The 12190-nt window shown below is 51.1% G+C and overlaps 1 protein-coding gene across 38 annotated transcripts in view; it reads left to right on the forward strand.

Annotated features, from left to right (window-relative positions):
• The window catches only part of PCBP3 (poly(rC) binding protein 3), a 55346-nt gene that overhangs the window by 12250 nt on the left and 30906 nt on the right, over positions 1–12190 (forward strand). For 2 of the 38 annotated variants that reach the window (XM_063162764.1, XM_063162767.1), the window contains one exon: positions 3458–3548. The exons of the other annotated variants lie outside the window; for them this stretch is intronic. The gene's annotated coding sequence lies outside the window, so the exon portion shown is untranslated. The remainder of the gene's footprint in view (positions 1–3457; positions 3549–12190) is intronic. 38 annotated transcript variants of the gene reach the window in all.

A 12190-nucleotide genomic window follows, 5' to 3' on the forward strand; every position in this document is an offset into this window, starting at 1 on the left:
CACCATCACCTGTCCAGCAAGTGTGTTTTGTTCTCTGGCTTTAGGGAATACACTTTCCTACAATATAAGGTGGAGTTTTGGTGAACATCACAACATCTCATAGCTCCCATCTCCCTCTGCTAAGGCCTCTGACATAACTTTTCTGCCTTCTCATGCTCCCTGCCCACCATCCTATCCCTTCTCCCAGGTCTGTGTCCCAGCCCCTCTCCCACATCCACAGGAGGGAGAGGAGCCTGGTGCTTGTCCCTGTCCAAGCCCTCCCCAAGGCTGTGTCTTGGACCTCTTGCCCCATGGGATTCCATCGTCGGAACTCCAGGCGGATCCTGTGTGTGTGGTACCGTGATGTTTTTATAGCAAAGCCACAGCTGGGAGAGACACCTGGAAGAGCACAAGGTGGGATTGTGGGCATTGTCCTGTGCAGGGCCAGGACCTGGCCTCGATGATCCTTGTGGATCCTTTCCAACTCAGGATATTCTGGTACTTCACTCTGAAAAAACTGCTGCTCCATCTCCCATCCAGGTGATGGGTTGAGTGGTCACTGCTGATGCTGGAAGATGGAGACTCTACGGGGTTAGCAATGTGCTCAGGTGGGAATGCTGATTCTGGAGATGCTGTCGGGTGGGAGTTGTCCATTCCAGCAAGGCAAACAGCTGTGACATGAGGCTGCAGGGTGGTGATGGGGACGTGCCTGCCAGTGCCAAACCATTTCCCAGTTTGACCCTTCTGCTCAATCTGAACTTGAAGGTGAATCACCCATCGATCCAAACTGGGCTGATGAGCGCCATGCCCTGCGGAGAGCTCAGCCCCCAGCACCACCTCCCTCTCTCCCCCTCTTGTTCCTGCCTCCCCTTCACGCCTTTCCAAAGCCATCAGTCAGAGCATAGCACCCCGGGCCGCTGACCTTGCTGGGGGCTAGGGGGACAACATATAGGTCCCTGTGGAGAGCCATCCCACTGTCTGATGGGCTTCTCCCAGTTGCCACTGCCACCTCTGCACTGCTGGTAAGCCTGGCAAGCGCCTGCCATCAGCTCGGGGCTGTGGGGAGGCATGGGGCAAGGGAAAGGGGTTGGTGCCCATCTTGCCAGGAGCCACATTTTTCGTAGGCAGTGACGTTATCTGCCTAAGCCATGCGCTGGTTCTCCTGAGTTAAGGGCTCTGATGGCTTCACGTGGGCAAAATACAACTTGAAGCATCTCTTAATCTTTAGCTAAAAAGTCATATGAACTGGCAAAGTGCGTATTTTACCTGTTGGGAAGCAAAACCTGATTTGAGGTTGGAAACTTAGAACTTGTCTTGGCAAATCCGTAAAAAGGTCAGGTTTTGGGGGGAAAGAAGATGATGCGCCTTTGCTTCACGTCTTCTGTGCTTTGGCCACAGATTTTTTCCTGCAGCTGAAAATAACAAACCATTTTAATCTAAGTATTTGCTTGTTCTGATCTTTTAATCCAGCTTGCTTTCTGTCGGCACAGTGGCCTGAAATGATTTATCCACTGCCTCTCTATTATATAATTATTGGGAAGATTACTGGGGACCCAGCTTTAGCTTTGCTGGGGAAGGAGGAGGGGGCTGAAAGATGGGGAGGAGGTTCATGGAACCACAGAATCATAGAATGCTTTGGGTTGGAAGGGACCTTGAAGGTCATCTCGTTCCAAACCCCTGTCATGGGTAGGGACACCTTCCACTATCCCAGGGTGCTCAGGTTTCTTCTCTGTGGCCATCAGAAAACATGGGAGGGGCAAGCAATGAGCTGGGTGCTTTGGGCGGTGGCCATAGTTTGCATTTGAAAATTCTAGTGTGGGAAGTTTCTCCCTCAGTGTGTATTTATTGGAATTGAGCGTCCATGATCTGGCTGGAGTGTGACCCTCTGAGCCAGAGAGGATTTGGGTGAAACCCTGCACTTTTCTACACTGTTTGAGGCCTTTTATGGCTGTACTTGTGGTTTTGGGAACAGCATGGTGAGACAGTCTGGCCTCAGGAAGAATCTGGAATTAGGGGCTGTGCTTCTGATGCTTCCAGTCTCTGTGCAGAGCCGTGGAAGGGGAACATCTGCGAGGAAGAACCAGCATTTGGAGCAAGAAGGGCTGGAGGTGGCCACAGCTGCTTCACCAAGCTCAGCTGGTCCTCCCAGGAGCCTTAGGTGCCCCCCCTGGATAAAAGGTCTTGAGCCCTTGGGTGATGGGGTGGCTGGGGACAGCTGCTCTGCAGAAGGGCTCTGCCAAGGGTAGATGCCCAAGGTGGATTTGGCCATAGCTTTCAGGTGAACAGGTGTGGCATGGAAAGATGGCACAGTCAAGAGTTGGCACAGACCAGTGGAGACTTGGGTTGCCAGAAAAATGCCTCTTCTGGCTGGTCCAACTGGCTTGAGCTCTGATGGACAAAACATGAGGCTATCTGGGGACTCCAAAAATTCCTTTTCCCTTCCCCAAATGGAATGTCTGGACACCAAAGGGCTGGTACCTGCCCTGGCTACTTAGGGAAGGACAGGAGATGCTTGGCCTGTGGACCATGGCCAGCTGGGATATGGTGGCTCAGAGCTGGGACAAGGGGACACCTCCAGCACCCATCAAAATCAGACACTGAGAGCAGTGGCTTGGCTTTCTTTGCTCCACAGAGTCTTGGGGATCTTTTTGGGATGCCCAGAATTGTGCTGCATTTTGGGCTGGGTGAGTGTCTGTGGGGCGGGACACTGAAACACCTTTTGGGCCTGGTGTGGCCAGGGGCTGGTGGGAGCGGGCAGTGTGCCACGCTCCCTCCCTGCTTGTGGTCCAGCTTCCCAGAAAGCTGTTCCAGCAGCCTCCGAAGGAGATTGTCATCTTTTGGAGCAGTTGTTGGAGGAGGGCAGCAGAGGATGGGCACAGCTGAGGAGGGGTCAGGAGCAGCATCGGGGCACGAGATCGTCTGGTTTGGGTGATGGAGCAGTTGTAACAAACCCGCTTCCTGCAGGGAGCCAGCTGAACTCTGGGATGTGCAGGCAGGGCTTCAGCCTGCTCCTTCCCACCGTGCTGCTGCCTCTGAGATGGAGGGTCTGGCACAGCCCTCCTGTCCCTCCTGGAGGCTCTGGCCCTGCACTGGGAGGGCAGGCACCCTCTAAAACATGCCTAAAATTCCCCTGCACACAGGCAGTGCACCAGAGCTCATCTGATGCTGAGATCCTTTCTCCTTCGTGTTGGAAGTGTTGGCTGGTTCGCCTTCATCACCTCAGGGCATCCAGATTTGCTCAGTGGCCTTAAAAAAAAATAATAAAAATAAATAAATAAATCAAAGTCCATGAAATGACAAGAGCATCAGCAGTGGGTGCATCCCCCTTTCCAGCAAACCCAAGGATTTGGGAGAAAATAGGTCACGTGCCCTTCATCCCATGCCACGTGGTGGATCTCCCAGGGCCAATGAGGTTGGGAGCCCTTCTGCGCTGAACAGAAAGAAAAAAATCACTGGGATTTTTTCTTCCCCCCTGTAGCATTTTTCATCCTTTCCAAACGTGAAAAGACTGGCCATCTGTCTGGATCCCCCTCCCGCCAAAGCGGCACGAGAGCGGTTCTTTGGGAAAGGTAAGGAGATTTAACAGATTGTCTTGGTGGAGGACCACCCGCCGCGGGCAACTTTTCCCACCAGTGTAAGTCAGGGAAGAGTCCTGGAATGAGCCGGGTCCTGGGCTCTGGTTGGGTTGGGAGAGCTTTGAATGCTTAGGAGCAGTTTGAAGGGGATCTCTCCTGGAGGAAATTTACATCTGTGGCAGTGCGAGGTGGGATTGTGGGAGACATCGGCACGCAGGCAATGGGATTCCCTTAAGTTAGCGGCTGCTCCCCAAGTCTCTCCTAGGAGAAATTCCCAAAATATTTGTGGGAAATTATTTTGCCAAATATCTTTTTGGTTTTGTTTTTGCAAAAAAAAAAAAAAATTCCAAATATTTTTTGTGAGTTCAATTTGGCAAATCTTGCTGCAACTTTGTTTTGCAAAATCATCGTTCTCGAAGCGTGCGCTTTAGTTAAATTAAATAGTTATTAAATAGTTAAATTAGTTATTTTAGTTAAATTCCATTTTACCCATGCCCAGCAGCCAGTGCCGCCGTGGGTAGGGAGGCATCCATCTCTTCCTTAACCAGAATATCCAGCTCTTCCTAAATTCCGTGATTTGCAGGTCAGGCTTTGGACAGTGTCACTTGTGTGTGCTCTTGGGTGGGAATGGCACAAATGGAATTGCCTTCAAGGAATGGACACTAAAATAACAGGGATGCTAATCATGTATTAGTGTGGCTACATAATAAAACCCCCAACCCCGATTAATTTGATTTTTACCTTCTGTTATTTTGTTTTGTTTGGTTTTAGGTATTTCTGCTTTTTAGTTCCAGTATATTTCCAAACTTAAAATATTTTTATTTTGAATTCCATTCTAGTTCCAGTATTTTTAAAAAATATTTCTATTTCCATTCCACATCCATTAATTTTTAATGCTGTAAATATTCTTATTATTTAATTCCATCCTATTTTCATTTGTTTTCTTTCCTTTTGCTGGGGAAATTTGATTCAGAGAGAGAAATCCCTTTTATTATGATGCTCGCTTTGTTTTCTGTTTGCCCTCAGATACCCATTTTCCTCAAAAAGGGTGTCAAAATTCTTCCTGAAACCGTCATGTTTCTGTTGTATTTTCCTTGGTTTCATGATCTCTTTGTAAGTAGAAAAGTGAAATATTAGTGGCAAATGTTGTAGAGTACTTAAAAGCTTTTTGAAATCAACCCCAAATTATCATCTCTATAGTATAAAGGAAAAATATTCTCAGATATGTTTTTCTCATAATCTGAGATTTCTGGGATAATGTGATTTGAATGTGAACCATTTTAAAAAGTCTGATTTTATTAACTGGAAGTCACGTCCAGCTTAAAAATAAACAAGAAAAAACCAGTAGCTCAAGGACATTGTGTTTAAGTTTCCATAAAATGATTGACCTTTGTTTTGACAGATGCAAGGACAGATGCTAGGCTGCATTTTGATACAGAAACCCAACCTTGAATTAAAAAAAAAACAACAGGCATTCTTTCCTAATAGCTGGCATTTTGCTCTTAATACAGAATTCTAGAATAACTTGGTAATATTTCCAAAGCACTTAATCTCAGACTTCCCCCTTTTAGGGATTTGTTTATATAAATATTTTCAGCGTTCTCAGACACAAAAGCAAATTTTTCTTCTTGGAAAACAACTGCAGGAAATGTTCTTTTAATCTTGCTGCATCAAGAGGACGCTTATTCCATCAAAGAAAAATGGTCATTTTGAGGTGGGGACAAAAGGCTGCTGGGACAAATCTCTTTATAAGTGCCTCCAATATTATTTCAATACTTTCAAAATAGCATTGGTGAAGCTGCGGGAATGTGGCGTGGGATGCGGGAAGAGGAATGCCGTCGGGATCGCTGGCGGATGGAGCAAATCCCTCAGTGGTGGACCAGAGGGCATGGGGGGCTGCTCACCGCCCACCTTGAGGGATACTCCCCTGGGTGCCAGCCAGCCATGCTGCTTTGGTGGTCCCAGGATTGCTTTTCCCAGGGGATCAGTTGCTTTTTCTAGACTCCCTCTTGGAAAATGGGTGTTTGTTGCGGAGCAGGCGGAGAGGGCACCTTGCTGGCGGCATGGCTCTCCGTGCTGGGGGCAGAACATGCCTGGCACACTGGGATGAGCTTGGTCCCAGTGGTAGTGGAGCCCTGGGAGCCCTGACTGCAGGCTTTGTGTGCCTTTGGAGAGCAGGGGACGGTCCCCAAACCCCCGCAGGGTGGCACCTCTGCCCTTGAGCCCCCCAGTCCTGCAGCGTGAGGATGGGTGACAGCCCCCACGGCGGGAGTCCGATGGTTCTCCGCAGCTGCTTAGTGGCCAGCTCAGTTGGAAAGGGAATCTGAAAGCTTCCCCAGTCGATGAGGGCTGTCTCCATCCGCTGAGCGTTTCCCAGCTTTCTGCTGAACACATCCATCCTGGTGCTGTGGTCGCATGCATACACACAGATCTGGTTTAATTTATTTATTTAATTTGGGGGTTGCTAAGTGAGCTGGCAGCAGACAGTGGGGGCACCCTACTGCCAGCAAACCCCCTCCATCCCATGGATGCAACCTTGGAGCTGGATAACATCCATGGCAGAGGCAGGTTGTGGCTTTGGTGATATGGGAGGTGCATCCCCCATGGATTTTGACAGACCCATGGCCCTGCAGGGATACAAACACTGCAGTGGCTGTGCCCTCACTTCCAGGGCCAGGCTTGGGGACAGGGGCAGTCGTGACCCCATCTCCAGCAGCCCCATTTCCCAGCAGAGCCAGTTCACCCATTCCCTGGCTGGGGTTTGGCTCAGCATTGAGACCCGAGGTTACAGAGGACCTACCACAGGGAGAAGGGGAGAGGAGAGGCGGCTCTCCTTGATTGTAATCGGGGCTGAGGTTTAGCTGAAGTGAAAACAGATCGGGAGTGACAGTTTTGGAGCCTGCTGTCAGGGTCTGAGCGCAGCACGCTGGCGATCCACCCCCGGATGCCGAGGGCCCCCATCCTCCTCCTTGCCAGCTGGAGCGGGGAGAGCCAGCGCTGCGCAGGATGGGGACAGCGCAGCCCAGCACGGCCACCACGCAGCCCTGTCACACATGGCCCTGCAGCCCCTTCCTTTGGGCTGGGGACAGTGTCCGCTGGGACACGGCCCTGTGGTGGCCGTGGGTGTGGGATCCCCTGCTCCTGCCTCCTCCAGCCCTGCGCCAGTGGGGGCTTGGCAAAGGAGGGACGGGGTCAGTCTGCATCCCGACCGAGCCCCTCAGGATGCTGGGTTGCTACTCCAGGGAAGGCAGAAACAAGAGTCCCATTTCCCACTGATCAGTCTACCATTCCCAAAGAGCATCCATGGCCAGGAGGAAGGTCATGGGTTTGGGATTGCGGACAGGGAGCACTGGATTTGACCGGGATTGATGGGACCAGGATATTTTTAACTCCCCCCATCACCTTTGATTGATCCCCACATGTTTCTGTGCTGCACCTAATCTGTCCCTTATGTCCCCAGCATGGCAGCTGGGCAGAGTGGGAAGACCTATTGCCCCATCCCTGGATCAGGAGGGGCTCGGAACTGCCCCAGGTGCTTTGGGAAGTTGGGTGGCATTCATGAGAGTAGCCCCAGCCCCGCATGTTTCTGTCCAGCAGTGCCTGGACAGACTGCTCCGGGGCAGCCCACGTGCTCCGAACCTCATTCCTGTTTCCAGGGATTAGAGAAATGGAGATGGGATGAGATGAAGCAGTAGATTGCTTCACTCTCAGGATGAAGGGATTTGTGGACTGCCCCCAGATCAGTGGATTGAAAATGGAGGGAAGTAGATTGAAAATGGAGGAAATTATTGGGATGATGCTGCCTGTGGGATTAAAGCCAGGGCAGCCAGCAGGGTCTGGAGGAGGTGAATGAGGGGGGTTGTGGGATGGCTGCTGCTGGGCGCTGTGGAGAGATGCTTCTGGTTGCATCCTTATCTGTTTTGCAGGGTGCCCTGGAAGGTGGGCACTTTCTGCTTTCCCAGGTCCATGGAGGGATTCTCCTGTCAGCTGTCCCCCAGCTGCAAGGATGTTGGGAATGTGCCTGGAGCTTTTTGCAGTGCTGTGCCTCTCATTTCCATAATGCTGGGGAACAAGCTGCTTGTCTCTGGAGGTCCACACACCTCCCTGTGCTCTCTCCTTTGCTGGCATCCAGCACGGGTCTGTGGCCGTGAGCATCCTTTTTGGGCAGTCCTTTGGGTTCCCCTGAAAAATGACATTTAAAATCTGGCATTTAGGGGGCTCATATTTGACTGTCTCATCCCTTGGGGCATGTTTCCAACTGCCCTGGCTCCTTTGGGACAAGATATGGGTCCTTTGGGGCTGATGCTAAACCCTGGCAGGGCATCCCTGGGGCATCTGTGGAGGCATCTCCTGCTGCAAGGTGGTACCTCCTGACTTCCATTTCTTGGCCTTTGGCTGGGAGGAAATAACTCTGAATTGGGTGCATCTGGCTTGGTGCCAAGGTTGTAAATGTGGTTGTTGAACAGAGATGAGCTTTATTTGCCAACACATGAATGTTTGGAAGATTTAAAGAAGGATAACTGGCAGCATGGCATGGCTGTGGAGAAGCTCTTTTCCTGGTTCTTCTTCAGTGTAGCTTTAAGCCCCTCGCTCAAGGCCCTGTGTCCCTCTGCCCTCCTGTGCTGCAGAGCCCTGGTTCCTCCAGCCCTTGCCTGTGGGTCCGTGTTTGCTGGCCCCAGGGCTGTGGGGCTGCTCTCTGCTGCCTGGATCTCCTTGGAAGAGCCAGTTCACCATTCCTGGTTTCCTTCTCCTGGTCTTGCGATTCAGCGTGTCACTCCCAGCCACTTTCAGGTGGATGGGGAGCATTTCCTCTGTTCCTGCGCACTTAATTGCACACAGTTAAGTTGCAAAATTCTATCTTATTTTCTTCACAGTGCTGCACTCATTTTGGCTTCTTGCTCTGCTCGCCAAGAGCTTCTCCCACCTGGGCTGTCACCTGGCGTTTTAACAGGAGTGTCCCTGAGCAGTGTTTTGGGGGGTTTTAGAGCATTTCCCAGCCATTTTCCAGTGGTTTCACCCACCCCAGCTCCCTGCACACGCCACAGTTACTCCGCTCTCCGGTGGGCTCGGTCCGGCTGCAGCGCTGCTCGTGGTGCTCCCCAGGTCCCACTGGCGGTCAGAGCGTGGTGCCGAAGCAGTCCCTTCCCTGCTCTCTGCAGTGCCGGGCGGTGACGCTGGGGATGCTTTCCCCTGGCTGGGCTCCTGCAGCAGAGCCCGCCCCGCTCTGCAGTGCCGAGCCCCGTGGCAGCGCGCTGCTGCGGGCTCTGCCTCCCTCGGCCCACCGGGGCACCTGGCATCAGCCACGACCCAGCCCGTGCTTGATCCTCGCTGCACCATCAGCAGCTCCCATGGATGCTCCAAAATAATGGCTTGATCTTGGGGGGACAGCTGATATTTCAGGAAAAAACTGTAATTCCTTTTATATATCCTTTAATCTGCTGGCAGACAAAAGGAGAAAGAGTTGATGTTCCTTATCCCGGGAAATGTTATTTCCTTGGCACTCGGGGTCTTGCCAAAAGCTTACAGACACGTGCCGGTGCTTCTGGTCACTGAGTCATGGAGGACCCAGCTGCAATGAGCACTGGCTTTCATCACCTCATATGGGGAAGTTTCTGATGCACTTACGCAGTGTGACATTCACTGAAAATACTGTTCTCATTGGCGAGTTGTTCCAGAAGTAATTAAAAGAGTGATTTGGAAGTGGCTGAATTAGAGCACGGTGTTCCCATCCCCTCCCTGCTCACCCCAACCTTCCAAAATTAGCTTTAATTAAACAAATTAAGGTATTCTTTGAATAACTCTTAATAATTCTAATAATGTTGTTGAGGTAGTGGTTAAAGGGGTTCAAGGTCTCACAATCAAAAAGCCCTGAAAACAGCCCAAACAAGGTTTTCTAGCTTTCCTAAGGACATCTAACATCCTGCTGCTACTACATTGCATTTCCCTCACTCTGTGTCTGACCTCTGCTTGCAACACTGCAGCAGCTGATGTGAGCGAATGGGAATTCTGCATCCTAGATCTCTGCAGAGGCATCTCTAAGGTACCTGAATTTCCTCTAAGCCTGCAATTAACACAAACCTCAAGGTTTTATCTCCCACAAATGTATCAGGGCACAGAGATAGGTACTGTCATCCTGCAGTCCTGTTGCAGTGGGGAAAATTATGTTCCAAACCATCATCCTGGGGAGGTTGGCAGGGAAAGGCTACAGTTTCATCCAGTGATCTTGATAAAAAAGATTGCAGTAGCGGTTCTGCCATCGCAACAAAACAAGTCATTCTCCCTGGACTGAGCTTGCTTTGTTGGAGGCTAATGCCTGAGCCTATAAGTGAGGTTCACCAGATAAAGGAGAAAACCAGGAAATTGGCTGGGAATCTCCTGGAGGGGAGGGCAGGTGTTTGGCTGGGATGTGGCTGTGCCCACTGCAGTGTGACTGCGCTGGAGCTCTGCACCATTGTATCAGCGCAGACATTCAGAACAAGAGGAAATGGCCCCAGGATGTGCTCCAGGAGGTTTAGATTGGACATTGGGAAAAGTTTCTTCATGGAAAGGGTGGTCAGCCACTGGCACAGGCGGTCCAGGACAGTGGTGGTGTCCCCATCCCAGGAACTGCTAAAAAGGCGCATTGACGTGGCACTTGGGGACAGGGTTTGCTTTGACAGTGCTAGGGAAGTAGTTGGGCTCGGCGTTCATAGAGGTCTTTTCCAACCTAAATGATTCTGTCAGGCTGTGATCTCAGCTGGAGGGAAGCAGGGAAATGGGAGCAGGTGACTGAGAAAGAAGCCTCCAGAGATGCCTGCTGTGGGGGCCAGAGCAGGACGTTCATCTCCTGTGCTGCTTTTAATGGTTATGGGCAGGGGAGAGGCAGGAATATCCTGCTGGCTGACATACTAGGACGGCACAGGGCATCTTTTTTGGTAAAATGTTTCCACCGAAGCTGGAGAGTGGAGAGGAGGAAAAGTCAACCAAAATGACTACAGCTATGGAAAATGGCAGCAGCTGGAATTGCATCTTTGTTCCCAAGTGGCTTTTGGTGTCACTCATGTAGATGGTGCTACTTCCCTCCCACAGCTTCATCTCCCAGCAGCTGAAGCTCGTTGGTGGCTGATGCATTTCTGTGTGGTTTAAGGTTTTTCCTCCTTCCAACCCTGTCTTGACCTGGCCAGACTGTGCCGTCGTCATAATCCTGAGCTGGCTGCATTGCCAAGCTTCCCAGCCTCTAAAACACTGCGCTGGAAATCTCCGGATTAGGTCTTAATGGCAAGATCAAGTCAGCGGGAGATGAGTGGGGAGAAAGCTCCTCTGCTTACGCAGATGGGCAGGCAGCCCTTCTTGAGAAAACAGGCTAGAGAGCCTGAAATGTCAGAAAAACATCCTCTTTCCTGGCCTCTCTGGCTTTTCTCTACTTTCAACACATCCATAGTTTTCCAAGGGTCAGAAAACCCTGGTCTGAGTTTTGTGAAGACGCCCTCACAGAGGAAAATGCTGTCTTGAGTGTTGGATGTTCTGTCCCAGATGTTAATTCCCAACACTAAATTCTGCCACCTCTGTTTGAAATCCTGGCTGTGGGACATTGCAGTGTGCTGGAGGATGCCAAGGGTTTGTGGCTGTCTTTAACATCTGTGCTGGTGGGGTTTGTGGAGCACCAGAGAGTGTGGGAAGTGTGGTGGATGTTTTCCAGGATGGCATTACCACTGAGCACCCAAGATGCTCCAGGGCAGGGTTTTGGGTGTAGTCCTTCGGGAAGGTAGCACAGCAGGGATTGCACAGACCAAGCCCTGCCCACCCTGCTCTTTACCTGCACGGGTCATCAAGGGCTCTTGGTCAGCAGGGCTCTGAGGTGTTGGATTTTATCAGCCTGCACTGACCAGGAGAAGCTGTGGCTGCCCCATCCCTGGCAGTGTCCAATGCCAGGTTGGACAGGGCTTGGAGGAGCCTGGGATAGTGGAAGGTGTCCTTGCCCACAGCAGGGGTGGAACAAGATGAGCCTTAAGGTCCCTTCCAACCCAAACCATTTTGTGATTCTGTGATATGCCTACAAGAAAGTGGGATTTTCTAGAGGCCCTGTGATGGGTGTGGGGGGGTGATGGAGACTTTTTCCTTTGCATTGGCTTGGTGGTGCCTGTGAACTTTCCACTCAAGCGTTTTAGGGAGGGGGTGAGTTATGCCAGTGGGGCATCTTTGCACAGAGTTGTCCTCTCTGTTTGTTTTTGGACAGCTTGAACAAAATACTCCTGTGCCCCCCAAAAACAACTCTAGGAAGCAAAGGTTGCTTGCATGGCACTCGTGCACCCAGCGAGCCCTAGGAATGCATGGCAGGAGGAAGAGCAAGTGGAGGACAAGGGCAGAGCCAGCAATGTTCCCCAGCCCCCCTGCAGGGATTTGGGCTCTGCTCAAGCTCAGCTGAGCCTCCTGCCATCAGGGATAGCATCCCTGATAGGATATCAGAGGCATGATTCCCTGGCTCCCAGCTTCTGCTTTTTCCAGCTCCTGTATGGAAGCTAGGCTGGAGAGCAACATCCAGCCCAGAGCTCCATTTCCCTTCTCCTGTTCTGCTTCATGTGCCTCCTCCTGTATGATGATTGTGATGATTGTGTTATAAAATTAATTCAAAACACAGTGTTCAGATTTCCCCTAAT

The sequence above is a fragment of the Melospiza melodia genome, chromosome 8 (assembly GCF_035770615.1).
Source record: "Melospiza melodia melodia isolate bMelMel2 chromosome 8, bMelMel2.pri, whole genome shotgun sequence".
NCBI lineage: Eukaryota > Metazoa > Chordata > Aves > Passeriformes > Passerellidae > Melospiza > Melospiza melodia.